The 18,062-nt window shown below is 44.5% G+C and overlaps 1 long non-coding RNA gene across 1 annotated transcript; it reads left to right on the plus strand.

Annotated features, from left to right (window-relative positions):
* Positions 1-6,430: 6,430 nt before the first annotated feature.
* On the plus strand, positions 6,431-8,120 carry LOC102082148 (uncharacterized). Its single transcript, XR_269254.4, has 3 exons — positions 6,431-6,721; positions 6,923-7,027; positions 7,683-8,120. It is a non-coding gene; the product is annotated as an uncharacterized LOC102082148 (long non-coding RNA).
* The last annotated feature ends 9,942 nt before the right edge of the window (positions 8,121-18,062 follow it).

Raw genomic sequence — 18,062 nt, forward strand, 5'->3', positions numbered from 1 at the left:
AGGGAAAGACAAAAACACTATGTTGCCAAAAGTATACGCTCGTCTGCTTCCCACGCCTAATAACTTGAGTGACATCCCATCTCAGTCTCCGCTCTAAATCATACAAATCATCTATAGGATTGAGTTCACTGGACACATGGAACCCCGGCTATTAAGACAAGTTTGCACTAAAATATGTACTATGCTTTCAATAATATATATGTGGTATTAAAATACGCCAAATGTTTTCCTTTTAAGCGAGATGAAAACAATCCGTCACACGAGGACGCGAGAGTGAGGGAAAACTACTGGTGTCACTGCGGCTACAGCTTGCCAATGGCGGCGACTGAGAGCGTTTGTTGTAAAGAGCTCAACTTTCTGGCAGCAGCTATCCATGGTATCGCATAACCGCATGATAAAACCATTAATAGAATTCTAATTTTTATTAGACAGTGAAATAACGATATCGTTATTTTTACAGATTCTCCATGCAACACAGTGCACCAAAACTTTGAAGCCGTATGTCTTAATCCAGATGTTCTTTGGGCAGCCCTTGTTAGCCTCCATGGCCGGTTAGTGCTGGTCTAACAAGTCGTAGGTCACTAATAGGCAAGTTAATTAATACCGTTGCAACACTATAAAAAAAAGAAAACAGGTTAGCATCAGCTAGCACCAAAGACTGTAGAAAACATCGGTTATTGCAAAAACACTTATTTTTCTTTTTTTCTTTTTTTTGGGGGGGGACACGGATTGAAACTTTACTGATGAATTCTCCAAGTAAAAAGATACCAGGGTCCACAAATGTCATGTGACAACCTAATTGGCTTACAGGATGATGACGTCACATATACCGGTATTTACAATCTTACAACAAATTTGATATTTTGATCCGTAAAAATCCATAAATAGGGGTGAAAAGCAAGTGAGCCCTCACTTGCGAAGTCACAGTCAAGCTAGCCGCCCCGCCAGCCGCACCTAAAATGTGGTTGCACTACTCTTAAGCGTATTACGGTATGGATGCCGACTGGCTTAGAAACGCAGTCTTTTGTGTCCTGACACTATTTAACTTCACAATCCACTCCGTTTTGGTTCATCTCCACTTTTCCCCTCGTGATCCACAGACAAGATTACTGACCGAATCAGAGAAAATTAACAATAACATTTGCCCAATATACAGTACTTTACTTTTAATATCTTCATCTTTGACCTCAGATTACATATAAACTGTAAGAGGTGACACAGATATTTCACTGGATTCTGACTCTAGGCCATCTCCACTCTTCACCCTGTCATCCACAGACAAATTTACTGTACGGTTTTTGAGAAAATTGATATTAAACTTTGCTCAATTTACTCTACTGTACTCTACAGATTCTCATCTTTGACCTCAGATTACAGGAAAACTGTACGAGGTGCCGCAGATATCTCACTGGATTCTGACTCTAGGCAACCCCCACTCTTCACCCTGTGATCCACAGACAAATTTACTGTACGGTTTTTGAGAAAATTAATAGTGAAATTTTTCCATTTTGCTTTACTGTACTCTATATATTCCCAACTTTGACCTCAGATTACAGGAAAACTGTACGAGGTGCCGCAGATATTTCACTGGATTCTGACTCTGGGTGACCCCCACTCTTCACCCTGTGGTCCACAGACAAATTTACTGTACGATTTTCCTGAAAATTGATAGTAAACTTTGCACATTTTACTCTACTGTACTCTATATATTCCCATCTTTGACCTCAGATTACAGGAAAACTGTAAGAGGTGACGCAGATATCTCACTGGATTCTGACTCTGGGTGACCCCCACTCTTCACCCTGTGATCCACAGACAAATTTACTGTACGATTTTCCTGAAAAGTGATAGTAAACTTTGCTCTATTTACTCTACTGTACTCTATACATTCTCATCTTTGACCTCAGATTACAGGAAAACTGTACGAGGTGCCGCAGATATTTCACTGGATTCTGACACTGGGTGACCCCCACTCTTCACCCTGTGATCCACAGACAAATTTACTGTACGATTTTCCTGAAAAGTGATAGTAAACTTTGCACAATTTACTCTACTGTACTCTATATATTCCCATCTTTGACCTCAGATTACAGGAAAACTGTAAGAGGTGACGCAGATATTTCACCGGATTCTGACTCTAGGCCATCTCCACTCTTCACCCTGTGATCCACAGACAAGTTTACTGTACGGTTTTTGAGAAAATTGATAGTAAACTTTGCACAATTTACTCTACTGTACTCTATATATTCCCATCTTTGACCTCAGATTACAGGAAAACTGTAAGAGGTGACGCAGATATTTCACTGGATTCTGACTCTAGGCCATCTCCACTCTTCACCCTGTGATCCACAGACAAGTTTACTGTACGGTTTTTGAGAAAATTGATAGTAAACTTTGCACTATTCACGGTACTGTACTCTATATATTCCCATCTTTGACCTCAGATTACAGGAAAACTGTAAGAGGTGACGCAGATATTTCACTGGATTCTGACTCTGGGTGACCCCCACTCTTCACCCTGTGATCCACAGACAAATTTACTGTACGGTTTTTGAGATTGCTGTGTTAACAGAGTATGACAGAGGCTAAGAAAATATACGGCCTACAATAATATCAAATTTAAACAACAAATTAAAAAATTTCCACATTTGCTGTCATTGCCATGTGTTCAGTAGAGCATTAAGTAGTCATAAAAAAAAACATATCTTTGAAATATCATCAGTAAAAGAAATACTCTCACTATGTAAGACATGTTAGCAAATTCAGTTAATAAATACTGTATCAAATCTATACAGATGTTTAAAGGCATAATGCAAAGCATGTTTGTTTCTTATGGCTCACAAATGTGTTTGCCTTTAACATAATTTACATTTCATTTGTACAGTTTCACAGACAAAACAATAAAATAATTTTCCTGAACTGTTCTTCACGGCCAAGATTTTGAATCCTTTTGAGGGTGATGCATTATCCATGAAGGTGGGCAATTTGTTCATTGATCTCTGACCCTCGCTGACTCTGACGCCTCCTAATTCTGCTTCCAGCCTTGATGATTAATTTGTTCTTCCTTTTGGCATCCCTGTCACTGATGCTGTCACCAGTTGTCCACCAGTCTAATCTGCAATTCCGGTGAACCCAGAATTACCTGTATCTTTGTAATGTTTCCAAAATATACACTATATGTTGATGGGCATTGTCCCACTTTTTTTCCTTTACAAGTAATAATCTCTATGGTTTTAATGACGATTCATATACAGATTGTGGAGGGCTTTTTATTCAACACTAAAAATAGTTCCTCATCAGCAGACTGTAGTACAATTTCAGCCTACCGTTAAAAAACCCATCCAATGCAGCGTTATCAGAGAAATTATGCAAATGATATGTTTGTATGTACTAGTAATCTATTTATCATTTACCATGATTCCTGCTCTGATGATTACTTTCTTCTCCTTCTGTAATTTTAATAGATAAAGGATGTTGAACATTAAGCTCCAAACAGGATGAATGAGGAAGACCACAGAGGAGAATCATGGATGTAGTGAAAGAATACATGCAGATGGTTTTTTTCATGGTCGAGGAGCAACTTCTGATACTATCTTAACACTAGGTTTACTAAACCTGCGCAAATTTGCGTAACTTCCCTAAACCCAACACCCCCTAGAATTACTGGGTTTTTTATTTTCTGGTGCAAGTCCTGAGGTGTTAAGCACCCCTGCTGAGATTTTCACAGGTCGTCAGCTCGTTTCTCCTCCAGCTTTTGTTGTGCAAACCACCCATTATCCTCGAGGCCTGGCACATTTGCATTTGCTCACTCAGAGTTGCTCAGACCCAAGGCAGGCCAAACCTCTGTGTTACAACTTTCTGAAATGCCTGCCGTGCTGACCTGCAAATATAAAAGATACACATTCACAGCTTCCTTTACTCTTAGCCCAGATCTTCCATTGTTCCATTGTCACTGTGGATATGAGGGAGTGGCATTGCTTGACTACAGCACAGTGCTGTGCATAAAAGCAGAGTGATCCAGGCGGGAGAATCATTTCTTGTTTGCATTTCTGAGAACACTTCAGGAAATGGACGAAGCAGATTCTGATGGAGGAGAGGTTTCATTTGTCCAGCAGGCCACTGATGCCTCCTCAGAAGAAGCTGAAAAGGAGACGGAACAAGAACCCAACATGCCTCCACGGAAGAGGCCCCGTGGTACTGGGAAGCCCAGCCAGAGCCACACAGCAAAAGACGGCACTGTGTGGGTTGAGGAGGACATTGGAATGCCCAGTGCAGTAGCAAATCGTTCGTGCTTCACTGCGCAAGCTGGGCCCACAGAGTCTGCTGAGGTTTGTCACTGCCATAGTAGATATGATATTTATATAAACCCATTTAGAGTTAGGTTGATAAACTAAATTTACCATTTTCTATTTCTTTATCTTCCGACAGCGTAAGATTACAAGTGTGCTCCAAAGCTTCCTTTGCCTGTTAGACGTGGGAATGCTGCAGACCATCAGAGAGTGCACGGTACATCAAGCCCGCAGAACAGAGCCGGACCGGAGTAATTCTAGTGTTAAACAATGCCTTTTATTAGAACATAAGCATTTAAATGGAGTAATTGTATTTGAAGTAGTTAAATATGAGTGGGCAACTCAGACCATGACAAGACTGCATTTGCTCTAAGAAATTAATAAAAAAATTTAGACATATTGTTGTCATTATTTTTAATCTTCAATTTTATGTTTTTTCTTTAAGATAGTATCAGAAGTTGCTCCTCGACCATGAAAAAAACCATCTGCATGTATTCTTTCACTACATCCATGATTCTCCTCTGTGGTCTTCCTCATTCATCCTGTTTGGAGCTTAATGTTCAACATCCTTTATCTATTAAAATTACAGAAGGAGAAGAAAGTAATCGTCAGAGCAGGAATCATGGTAAATGATAAATAGATTACTAGTACATACAAACATATCATTTGCATAATTTCTCTGATAACGCTGCATTGGATGGGTTTTTTAACGGTAGGCTGAAATTGTACTACAGTCTGCTGATGAGGAACTATTTTTAGTGTTGAATAAAAAGCCCTCCACAATCTGTATATGAATCGTCATTAAAACCATAGAGATTATTACTTGTAAAGGAAAAAAAGTGGGACAATGCCCATCAACATATAGTGTATATTTTGGAAACATTACAAAGATACAGGTAATTCTGGGTTCACCGGAATTGCAGATTAGACTGGTGGACAACTGGTGACAGCATCAGTGACAGGGATGCCAAAAGGAAGAACAAATTAATCATCAAGGCTGGAAGCAGAATTAGGAGGCGTCAGAGTCAGCGAGGGTCAGAGATCAATGAACAAATTGCCCACCTTCATGGATAATGCATCACCCTCAAAAGGATTCAAAATCTTGGCCGTGAAGAACAGTTCAGGAAAATTATTTTATTGTTTTGTCTGTGAAACTGTACAAATGAAATGTAAATTATGTTAAAGGCAAACACATTTGTGAGCCATAAGAAACAAACATGCTTTGCATTATGCCTTTAAACATCTGTATAGATTTGATACAGTATTTATTAACTGAATTTGCTAACATGTCTTACATAGTGAGAGTATTTCTTTTACTGATGATATTTCAAAGATATGTTTTTTTTTATGACTACTTAATGCTCTACTGAACACATGGCAATGACAGCAAATGTGGAAATTTTTTAATTTGTTGTTTAAATTTGATATTATTGTAGGCCGTATATTTTCTTAGCCTCTGTCATACTCTGTTAACACAGCAATCTCAAAAACCGTACAGTAAATTTGTCTGTGGATCACAGGGTGAAGAGTGGGGGTTACCCAGTGTCAGAATCCAGTGAAATATCTGCGGCACCTCTTACAGTTTTCCTGTAATCTGAGGTCAAAGATGAGAATGTATAGAGTACAGTAGAGTAAATAGAGCAAAGTTTACTATCAATTTTCTCAAAAACCGTACAGTAAATTTGTCTGTGGACCACAGGGTGAAGAGTGGGGGTCACCCAGAGTCAGAATCCAGTGAAATATCTGCGGCACCTCTTACAGTTTTCCTGTAATCTGAGGTCAAAAATTGGAATATATAGAGTACAGTAGAGTAAACTGTGCAAAGTTTACTATCAATTTTCAGGAAAACCGTACAGTAAACTTGTCTGTGGATCACAGGGTGAAGAGTGGGGGTCACCCAGAGTCAGAATCCAGTGAGATATCTGCGGCACCTCGTACAGTTTTCCTGTAATCTGAGGTCAAAGATGGGAATATATAGAGTACAGTAGAGTACATTGTGCAAAGTTTACTATCAATTTTTCCAAAAACCGTACAGTAAATTTGGCTGTGGATGACAGGATGAAGAGTGGGGGTCACCCAGAGTCAGAATCCAGTGAAATATCTGCGTCACCTCTTACAGTTTTCCTGTAATCTGAGGTCAAAGTTGAAGATATTAAAAGTACAGTACTGTATATTGGGTAAATGTTATTGTTAATTTTCGCTGAATCGTACAGTAATTTTGGCTGTGGATCATGGGGTGAAAAGTGGAGATGAACCAAAACTGGGAGTGGATATTGAAGTAAAATAGTGTCAGGACACAAAAGACTGCGTTTCTAAGCCGGTCTTCATCCATACCGTAATATACGTAAGAGTAGTGCAACCACATTTTAGGTGCGGCTGGCGGGGCGGCTAGCTTGATTGTGACTTCGTAAGTGAGGGCTCACTTGACCGCGGTAAAAGAAACGACTTTTACTTCGTTAATCGCAGCATTTATGTTCGCAGAATTGAAACGTTCACCAAACAAGTATTTTGAAACACCTGGATCATTTTCGGAGTAACTGTTTACAGATTCCAACATGTCTCAGAGGAAACAACCCTACAGATTTCTAAGGGAAGTTTTCTTTTTTTTCTGTTTTTCTGTTGTTTACTAACAGAAAAAAAGACTCACACAGGCTCACCTCTACACGGCTGTCGTCTCCTGTAACCCTGCATGGTTCTAAGGTTCTTGTTTCTGTTGTTCTTGTAGTTATTGTCCTCAGGTGAGGTTTGAAATTGGGACAATTTTTTTTAATGTTTCGTTACTGTAAAAATATGGCTATATGAAGCTAAACTATTAACTTGACGGCTAGCGCAATGCTAAGATTTAAAAGAAAACGATCATCGGATATCGTTTAAGTGCCAGTGGTCTACGTTCTTCTATGGTAGCAGCCTGGGCAGAGTAAATCCCAACTTTAAACAGCCGCCATCAGCTAGCACCAATGACTGTAGAAAACATCGGTTATTGCAATAACACGTATTTTTATTTTTGGGGGGGGGGTGACACAGATTGAAACTTTACTGATAAATTCTCCAAGTAAAAAAATACCAGGATCCACAAATGTCATGTGACAACTTAACTGGCGTACGGGATGTTGATGTCATATATTTAGAATCTTACAACAAATTTGGTCCTTTGATGCTTTAATCCTTTGATCCGTAAAAATCCATAAATAGGGGTGAAACGCAATGACTTTTACTTCGTTAATCGCAGCATTTATGTTCGCAGAATTGAAACGTTCACCAAACAAGTATTTTGAAACACCTGGATCCTTTTCGGAGTAACTGTTTACAGATTCCAACATGTCTCAGAGGAAACAACCCTACAGATTTCTAAGGGAAGTTTTCTTGTTTTTTTTTTCTCTTTTTCACTAACAGAAAAACGACTCACACAGGATCACCTCTGCAGTGCTGCCGTCTCCTGTAACCCTGCATGGTTCTAAGCTACGTTTTCTTTCTTCTTTCTATTGTTCTTGTAGTTTTTGTCCTCAGATAAGGTTTGAAGTGTCTGTGTTGTGCAGCTGGTCTGGTCTGTCTCTAGACAGTCCAGGCTGCACCCACCAGTAAATGGTGGAGGCTCACAAGGACAACACACAAGTTTCTGAACTCTGCGTGAGGGTTTCTCCGACGAAGTGAGGGCCGTGAGGCACAGCTCCCCGTCCCCCGGTGACCCTGCTAGGTCCACCTTCTTAGGGAAACCCTCTGCAGAGGAGCCGAGAGAGCCAGGAACTTTGAGTTGTGTTTGTCCACTCAGGCATCATTCATACTTGCTCTGTAGGCAGTTCCTGTCAGAAGGAAGAGGCACAGCAGGTGCGCCGGGGGCGGAAGACGGTGCCTCAGTGCCTCTCTCCTTCTGACATTGTTAAAAAAAAACAACAAATTTATAATTATTTATATTTTATATGTAGGTAATATCCTCAAGTTCTTGATAACCACTTTTTCCTCTCTCTCTCTGTTTGTGTGTATTGTTTTGTCTCTTTCAAGCAGGTGCCGGTCCTCACCTCTGCAGTGCTGCCGTCTCCTGTAACGCTGCATGGTCCTAAGCTACGGTTCTTTCTTTCTTTCTTTTTTGTTCTTGTAGTTTTTGTCCTCAGGTGAGGTGTGAAGTGTCTGTGTTGTGCAGCTGGTCTGGTCTGTCTCTAGACAGTCCAGGCTGCACCCATCAGTAAATGGTGGAGGCTCACAAGGACAACACACAAGTTTCTGAACTCCTCTGCGGGAGGGTTTCTCCGACGAAGTGAGGGCCGTGAGGCACAGCTCCCCGTCCCCCGGTGACCCTGCTATGTCCACCTTCTTAGGGAAACCCTCTGCAGAGGAGCCGAGAGAGCCAGGAACTTTGAGTTGTGTTTGTCCACTCAGGCATCATTCATACTTGCTCTGTAGGCAGTTCCTGTCAGAAGGAAGAGGCACAGCAGGTGCGCCGGGGGCGGAAGACGGTGCCTCAGTGCCTCTCTCCTTCTGACATTGTTAAAAAAAAACAACAAATTTATAATTATTTATATTTTTATATGTAGGTAATATCCTCAAGTTCTTGATAACCACTTTTTCCTCTCTCTCTCTGTTTGTGTGTATTGTTTTGTCTCTTTCAAGCAGGTGCCGGTCCTCACCTCTGCAGTGCTGCCGTCTCCTGTAACGCTGCATGGTCCTAAGCTACGTTTCTTTCTTTCTTTCTTTTTTGTTCTTGTAGTTTTTGTCCTCAGGTGAGGTGTGAAGTGTCTGTGTTGTGCAGCTGGTCTGGTCTGTCTCTAGACAGTCCAGGCTGCACCCATCAGTAAATGGTGGAGGCTCACAAGGACAACACACAAGTTTCTGAACTCCTCTGCGGGAGGGTTTCTCCGACGAAGTGAGGGCCGTGAGGCACAGCTCCCCGTCCCCCGGTGACCCTGCTATGTCCACCTTCTTAGGGAAACCCTCTGCAGAGGAGCCGAGAGAGCCAGGAACTTTGAGTTGTGTTTGTCCACTCAGGCATCATTCATACTTGCTCTGTAGGCAGTTCCTGTCAGAAGGAAGAGGCACAGCAGGTGCGCCGGGGGGCGGAAGACGGTGCCTCAGTGCCTCTCTCCTTCTGACATTGTTAAAAAAAAAACAACAAATTTATAATTATTTATATTTTTATATGTAGGTAATATCCTCAAGTTCTTGATAACCACTTTTTCCTCTCTCTCTCTGTTTGTGTGTATTGTTTTGTCTCTTTCAAGCAGGTGCCGGTCCTCACCTCTGCAGTGCTGCCATCTCCTGTAACGCTGCATGGTCCTAAGCTACGTTTCTTTCTTTCTTTTTTTTTGTTGTTGTAGTTTTTGTCCTCTGTCTGTCTCTAGACAGTCCAGGCTGCACCCATCAGTAAATGGTGGAGGCTCACAAGGACAACACACAAGTTTCTGAACTCCTCTGCGTGAGGGTTTCTCCGACGAAGTGAGGGCCGTGAGGCACAGCTCCCCGTCCCCGGTGACCCTGCTAGGTCCACCTTCTTAGGGAAACCCTCTGCAGAGGAGCCGAGAGAGCCAGGAACTTTGAGTTGTGTTTGTCCACTCAGGCATCATTCATACTTGCTCTGTAGGCAGTTCCTGTCAGAAGGAAGAGGCACAGCAGGTGCGCCGGGGGGCGGAAGACGGTGCCTCAGTGCCTCTCTCCTTCTGACATTGTTAAAAAAACAAAAACAAATTTATAATTATTTATATTTTTATATGTAGGTAGGTAATATCCTCAAGTTCTTGATAACCACTTTTTCCTCTCTCTCTCTGTTTGTGTGTATTGTTTTGTCTCTTTCAAGCAGGTGCTGGTCCTCACCTCTGCAGTGCTGCCATCTCCTGTAACGCTGCATGGTCCTAAGCTACGTTTCTTTCTTTCTTTTTTTTGTTCTTGTAGTTTTTGTCCTCAGGTGAGGTGTGAAGTGTCTGTGTTGTGCAGCTGGTCTGGTCTGTCTCTAGACAGTCCAGGCTGCACCCACCAGTAAATGGTGGAGGCTCACAAGGACAACACACAAGTTTCTGAACTCTGCGTGAGGGTTTCTCCGACGAAGTGAGGGCCGTGAGGCACAGCTCCCCGTCCCCCGGTGACCCTGCTAGGTCCACCTTCTTAGGGAAACCCTCTGCAGAGGAGCCGAGAGAGCCAGGAACTTTGAGTTGTGTTTGTCCACTCAGGCATCATTCATACTTGCTCTGTAGGCAGTTCCTGTCAGAAGGAAGAGGCACAGCAGGTGCGCCGGGGGGCGGAAGACGGTGCCTCAGTGCCTCTCTCCTTCTGACATTGTTAAAAAAAAAACAACAAATTTATAATTATTTATATTTTATATGTAGGTAATATCCTCAAGTTCTTGATAACCACTTTTTCCTCTCTCTCTCTGTTTGTGTGTATTGTTTTGTCTCTTTCAAGCAGGTGCCGGTCCTCACCTCTGCAGTGCTGCCGTCTCCTGTAACGCTGCATGGTCCTAAGCTACGTTTCTTTCTTTCTTTCTTTTTTGTTCTTGTAGTTTTTGTCCTCAGGTGAGGTGTGAAGTGTCTGTGTTGTGCAGCTGGTCTGGTCTGTCTCTAGACAGTCCAGGCTGCACCCATCAGTAAATGGTGGAGGCTCACAAGGACAACACACAAGTTTCTGAACTCCTCTGCGGGAGGGTTTCTCCGACGAAGTGAGGGCCGTGAGGCACAGCTCCCCGTCCCCCGGTGACCCTGCTATGTCCACCTTCTTAGGGAAACCCTCTGCAGAGGAGCCGAGAGAGCCAGGAACTTTGAGTTGTGTTTGTCCACTCAGGCATCATTCATACTTGCTCTGTAGGCAGTTCCTGTCAGAAGGAAGAGGCACAGCAGGTGCGCCGGGGGGCGGAAGACGGTGCCTCAGTGCCTCTCTCCTTCTGACATTGTTAAAAAAAAACAACAAATTTATAATTATTTATATTTTTATATGTAGGTAATATCCTCAAGTTCTTGATAACCACTTTTTCCTCTCTCTCTCTGTTTGTGTGTATTGTTTTGTCTCTTTCAAGCAGGTGCCGGTCCTCACCTCTGCAGTGCTGCCGTCTCCTGTAACGCTGCATGGTCCTAAGCTACGTTTCTTTCTTTCTTTCTTTTTTGTTCTTGTAGTTTTTGTCCTCAGGTGAGGTGTGAAGTGTCTGTGTTGTGCAGCTGGTCTGGTCTGTCTCTAGACAGTCCAGGCTGCACCCATCAGTAAATGGTGGAGGCTCACAAGGACAACACACAAGTTTCTGAACTCCTCTGCGGGAGGGTTTCTCCGACGAAGTGAGGGCCGTGAGGCACAGCTCCCCGTCCCCCGGTGACCCTGCTATGTCCACCTTCTTAGGGAAACCCTCTGCAGAGGAGCCGAGAGAGCCAGGAACTCTGAGTTGTGTTTGTCCACTCAGGCATCATTCATACTTGCTCTGTAGGCAGTTCCTGTCAGAAGGAAGAGGCACAGCAGGTGCGCCGGGGGCGGAAGACGGTGCCTCAGTGCCTCTCTCCTTCTGACATTGTTAAAAAAAAAACAACAAATTTATAATTATTTATATTTTATATGTAGGTAATATCCTCAAGTTCTTGATAACCACTTTTTCCTCTCTCTCTCTGATTGTGTGTATTGTTTTGTCTCTTTCAAGCAGGTGCCGGTCCTCACCTCTGCAGTGCTGCCATCTCCTGTAACGCTGCATGGTCCTAAGCTACGTTTCTTTCTTTCTTTTTTTTGTTGTTGTAGTTTTTGTCCTCAGGTGAGGTGTGAAGTGTCTGTGTTGTGCAGCTGGTCTGGTCTGTCTCTAGACAGTCCAGGCTGCACCCATCAGTAAATGGTGGAGGCTCACAAGGACAACACACAAGTTTCTGAACTCCTCTGCGGGAGGGTTTCTCCGACGAAGTGAGGGCCGTGAGGCACAGCTCCCCGTCCCCCGGTGACCCTGCTATGTCCACCTTCTTAGGGAAACCCTCTGCAGAGGAGCCGAGAGAGCCAGGAACTCTGAGTTGTGTTTGTCCACTCAGGCATCATTCATACTTGCTCTGTAGGCAGTTCCTGTCAGAAGGAAGAGGCACAGCAGGTGCGCCGGGGGGCGGAAGACGGTGCCTCAGTGCCTCTCTCCTTCTGACATTGTTAAAAAAAAACAACAAATTTATAATTATTTATATTTTTATATGTAGGTAATATCCTCAAGTTCTTGATAACCACTTTTTCCTCTCTCTCTCTGTTTGTGTGTATTGTTTTGTCTCTTTCAAGCAGGTGCCGGTCCTCACCTCTGCAGTGCTGCCATCTCCTGTAACGCTGCATGGTCCTAAGCTACGTTTCTTTCTTTCTTTTTTTTTGTTGTTGTAGTTTTTGTCCTCAGGTGAGGTGTGAAGTGTCTGTGTTGTGCAGCTGGTCTGGTCTGTCTCTAGACAGTCCAGGCTGCACCCACCAGTAAATGGTGGAGGCTCACAAGGACAACACACAAGTTTCTGAACTCTGCGTGAGGGTTTCTCCAACGAAGTGAGGGCCGTGAGGCACAGCTCCCCGTCCCCCGGTGACCCTGCTAGGTCCACCTTCTTAGGGAAACCCTCTGCAGAGGAGCCGAGAGAGCCAGGAACTTTGAGTTGTGTTTGTCCACTCAGGCATCATTCATACTTGCTCTGTAGGCAGTTCCTGTCAGAAGGAAGAGGCACAGCAGGTGCGCCGGGGGGCGGAAGACGGTGCCTCAGTGCCTCTCTCCTTCTGACATTGTTAAAAAAAAACAACAAATTTATAATTATTTATATTTTTATATGTAGGTAATATCCTCAAGTTCTTGATAACCACTTTTTCCTCTCTCTCTCTGTTTGTGTGTATTGTTTTGTCTCTTTCAAGCAGGTGCCGGTCCTCACCTCTGCAGTGCTGCCGTCTCCTGTAACGCTGCATGGTCCTAAGCTACGTTTCTTTCTTTCTTTTTTTTGTTGTTGTAGTTTTTGTCCTCTGTCTATCTCTAGACAGTCCAGGCTGCACCCATCAGTAAATGGTGGAGGCTCACAAGGACAACACACAAGTTTCTGAACTCCTCTGCGTGAGGGTTTCTCCGACGAAGTGAGGGCCGTGAGGCACAGCTCCCCGTCCCCCGGTGACCCTGCTAGGTCCACCTTCTTAGGGAAACCCTCTGCAGAGGAGCCGAGAGAGCCAGGAACTTTGAGTTGTGTTTGTCCACTCAGGCATCATTCATACTTGCTCTGTAGGCAGTTCCTGTCAGAAGGAAGAGGCACAGCAGGTGCGCCGGGGGGCGGAAGACGGTGCCTCAGTGCCTCTCTCCTTCTGACATTGTTAAAAAAAAACAACAAATTTATAATTATTTATATTTTTATATGTAGGTAATATCCTCAAGTTCTTGATAACCACTTTTTCCTCTCTCTCTCTGTTTGTGTGTATTGTTTTGTCTCTTTCAAGCAGGTGCCGGTCCTCACCTCTGCAGTGCTGCCGTCTCCTGTAACGCTGCATGGTCCTAAGCTACGTTTCTTTCTTTCTTTCTTTTTTGTTCTTGTAGTTTTTGTCCTCAGGTGAGGTGTGAAGTGTCTGTGTTGTGCAGCTGGTCTGGTCTGTCTCTAGACAGTCCAGGCTGCACCCATCAGTAAATGGTGGAGGCTCACAAGGACAACACACAAGTTTCTGAACTCCTCTGCGGGAGGGTTTCTCCGACGAAGTGAGGGCCGTGAGGCACAGCTCCCCGTCCCCGGTGACCCTGCTAGGTCCACCTTCTTAGGGAAACCCTCTGCAGAGGAGCCGAGAGAGCCAGGAACTTTGAGTTGTGTTTGTCCACTCAGGCATCATTCATACTTGCTCTGTAGGCAGTTCCTGTCAGAAGGAAGAGGCACAGCAGGTGCGCCGGGGGGCGGAAGACGGTGCCTCAGTGCCTCTCTCCTTCTGACATTGTTAAAAAAACAAAAACAAATTTATAATTATTTATATTTTTATATGTAGGTAGGTAATATCCTCAAGTTCTTGATAACCACTTTTTCCTCTCTCTCTCTGTTTGTGTGTATTGTTTTGTCTCTTTCAAGCAGGTGCTGGTCCTCACCTCTGCAGTGCTGCCATCTCCTGTAACGCTGCATGGTCCTAAGCTACGTTTCTTTCTTTCTTTTTTTTTGTTGTTGTAGTTTTTGTCCTCTGTCTATCTCTAGACAGTCCAGGCTGCACCCATCAGTAAATGGTGGAGGCTCACAAGGACAACACACAAGTTTCTGAACTCCTCTGCGTGAGGGTTTCTCCGACGAAGTGAGGGCCGTGAGGCACAGCTCCCCGTCCCCCGGTGACCCTGCTAGGTCCACCTTCTTAGGGAAACCCTCTGCAGAGGAGCCGAGAGAGCCAGGAACTTTGAGTTGTGTTTGTCCACTCAGGCATCATTCATACTTGCTCTGTAGGCAGTTCCTGTCAGAAGGAAGAGGCACAGCAGGTGCGCCGGGGGGCGGAAGACGGTGCCTCAGTGCCTCTCTCCTTCTGACATTGTTAAAAAAAAAACAACAAATTTATAATTATTTATATTTTTATATGTAGGTAATATCCTCAAGTTCTTGATAACCACTTTTTCCTCTCTCTCTCTGTTTGTGTGTATTGTTTTGTCTCTTTCAAGCAGGTGCCGGTCCTCACCTCTGCAGTGCTGCCGTCTCCTGTAACGCTGCATGGTCCTAAGCTACGTTTCTTTCTTTCTTTCTTTTTTGTTCTTGTAGTTTTTGTCCTCAGGTGAGGTGTGAAGTGTCTGTGTTGTGCAGCTGGTCTGGTCTGTCTCTAGACAGTCCAGGCTGCACCCATCAGTAAATGGTGGAGGCTCACAAGGACAACACACAAGTTTCTGAACTCCTCTGCGGGAGGGTTTCTCCGACGAAGTGAGGGCCGTGAGGCACAGCTCCCCGTCCCCCGGTGACCCTGCTATGTCCACCTTCTTAGGGAAACCCTCTGCAGAGGAGCCGAGAGAGCCAGGAACTTTGAGTTGTGTTTGTCCACTCAGGCATCATTCATACTTGCTCTGTAGGCAGTTCCTGTCAGAAGGAAGAGGCACAGCAGGTGCGCCGGGGGGCGGAAGACGGTGCCTCAGTGCCTCTCTCCTTCTGACATTGTTAAAAAAAAACAACAAATTTATAATTATTTATATTTTTATATGTAGGTAATATCCTCAAGTTCTTGATAACCACTTTTTCCTCTCTCTCTCTGTTTGTGTGTATTGTTTTGTCTCTTTCAAGCAGGTGCCGGTCCTCACCTCTGCAGTGCTGCCATCTCCTGTAACGCTGCATGGTCCTAAGCTACGTTTCTTTCTTTCTTTTTTTTTGTTGTTGTAGTTTTTGTCCTCTGTCTGTCTCTAGACAGTCCAGGCTGCACCCATCAGTAAATGGTGGAGGCTCACAAGCACAACACACAAGTTTCTGAACTCCTCTGCGTGAGGGTTTCTCCGACGAAGTGAGGGCCGTGAGGCACAGCTCCCCGTCCCCGGTGACCCTGCTAGGTCCACCTTCTTAGGGAAACCCTCTGCAGAGGAGCCGAGAGAGCCAGGAACTTTGAGTTGTGTTTGTCCACTCAGGCATCATTCATACTTGCTCTGTAGGCAGTTCCTGTCAGAAGGAAGAGGCACAGCAGGTGCGCCGGGGGCGGAAGACGGTGCCTCAGTGCCTCTCTCCTTCTGACATTGTTAAAAAAACAAAAACAAATTTATAATTATTTATATTTTTATATGTAGGTAGGTAATATCCTCAAGTTCTTGATAACCACTTTTTCCTCTCTCTCTCTGTTTGTGTGTATTGTTTTGTCTCTTTCAAGCAGGTGCTGGTCCTCACCTCTGCAGTGCTGCCATCTCCTGTAACGCTGCATGGTCCTAAGCTACGTTTCTTTCTTTCTTTTTTTTTGTTCTTGTAGTTTTTGTCCTCAGGTGAGGTGTGAAGTGTCTGTGTTGTGCAGCTGGTCTGGTCTGTCTCTAGACAGTCCAGGCTGCACCCACCAGTAAATGGTGGAGGCTCACAAGGACAACACACAAGTTTCTGAACTCTGCGTGAGGGTTTCTCCGACGAAGTGAGGGCCGTGAGGCACAGCTCCCCGTCCCCCGGTGACCCTGCTAGGTCCACCTTCTTAGGGAAACCCTCTGCAGAGGAGCCGAGAGAGCCAGGAACTTTGAGTTGTGTTTGTCCACTCAGGCATCATTCATACTTGCTCTGTAGGCAGTTCCTGTCAGAAGGAAGAGGCACAGCAGGTGCGCCGGGGGGCGGAAGACGGTGCCTCAGTGCCTCTCTCCTTCTGACATTGTTAAAAAAAACAACAAATTTATAATTATTTATATTTTTATATGTAGGTAATATCCTCAAGTTCTTGATAACCACTTTTTCCTCTCTCTCTCTGTTTGTGTGTATTGTTTTGTCTCTTTCAAGCAGGTGCCGGTCCTCACCTCTGCAGTGCTGCCGTCTCCTGTAACGCTGCATGGTCCTAAGCTACGTTTCTTTCTTTCTTTCTTTTTTGTTGTTGTAGTTTTTGTCCTCAGGTGAGGTGTGAAGTGTCTGTGTTGTGCAGCTGGTCTGGTCTGTCTCTAGACAGTCCAGGCTGCACCCACCAGTAAATGGTGGAGGCTCACAAGGACAACACACAAGTTTCTGAACTCTGCGTGAGGGTTTCTCCGACGAAGTGAGGGCCGTGAGGCACAGCTCCCCGTCCCCCGGTGACCCTGCTAGGTCCACCTTCTTAGGGAAACCCTCTGCAGAGGAGCCGAGAGAGCCAGGAACTTTGAGTTGTGTTTGTCCACTCAGGCATCATTCATACTTGCTCTGTAGGCAGTTCCTGTCAGAAGGAAGAGGCACAGCAGGTGCGCCGGGGGCGGAAGACGGTGCCTCAGTGCCTCTCTCCTTCTGACATTGTTAAAAAAAAACAACAAATTTATAATTATTTATATTTTTATATGTAGGTAATATCCTCAAGTTCTTGATAACCACTTTTTCCTCTCTCTCTCTGTTTGTGTGTATTGTTTTGTCTCTTTCAAGCAGGTGCCGGTCCTCACCTCTGCAGTGCTGCCGTCTCCTGTAACGCTGCATGGTCCTAAGCTACGTTTCTTTCTTTCTTTCTTTTTGTTCTTGTAGTTTTTGTCCTCAGGTGAGGTGTGAAGTGTCTGTGTTGTGCAGCTGGTCTGGTCTGTCTCTAGACAGTCCAGGCTGCACCCATCAGTAAATGGTGGAGGCTCACAAGGACAACACACAAGTTTCTGAACTCCTCTGCGGGAGGGTTTCTCCGACGAAGTGAGGGCCGTGAGGCACAGCTCCCCGTCCCCCGGTGACCCTGCTATGTCCACCTTCTTAGGGAAACCCTCTGCAGAGGAGCCGAGAGAGCCAGGAACTTTGAGTTGTGTTTGTCCACTCAGGCATCATTCATACTTGCTCTGTAGGCAGTTCCTGTCAGAAGGAAGAGGCACAGCAGGTGCGCCGGGGGCGGAAGACGGTGCCTCAGTGCCTCTCTCCTTCTGACATTGTTAAAAAAAAACAACAAATTTATAATTATTTATATTTTTATATGTAGGTAATATCCTCAAGTTCTTGATAACCACTTTTCCTCTCTCTCTCTGTTTGTGTGTATTGTTTTGTCTCTTTCAAGCAGGTGCCGGTCCTCACCTCTGCAGTGCTGCCATCTCCTGTAACGCTGCATGGTCCTAAGCTACGTTTCTTTCTTTCTTTTTTTTTGTTGTTGTAGTTTTTGTCCTCTGTCTGTCTCTAGACAGTCCAGGCTGCACCCATCAGTAAATGGTGGAGGCTCACAAGGACAACACACAAGTTTCTGAACTCCTCTGCGTGAGGGTTTCTCCGACGAAGTGAGGGCCGTGAGGCA

Source organism: Oreochromis niloticus, linkage group LG5 (assembly GCF_001858045.2).
Source record: "Oreochromis niloticus isolate F11D_XX linkage group LG5, O_niloticus_UMD_NMBU, whole genome shotgun sequence".
Classification (NCBI taxonomy): Eukaryota; Metazoa; Chordata; class Actinopteri; order Cichliformes; family Cichlidae; genus Oreochromis; species Oreochromis niloticus.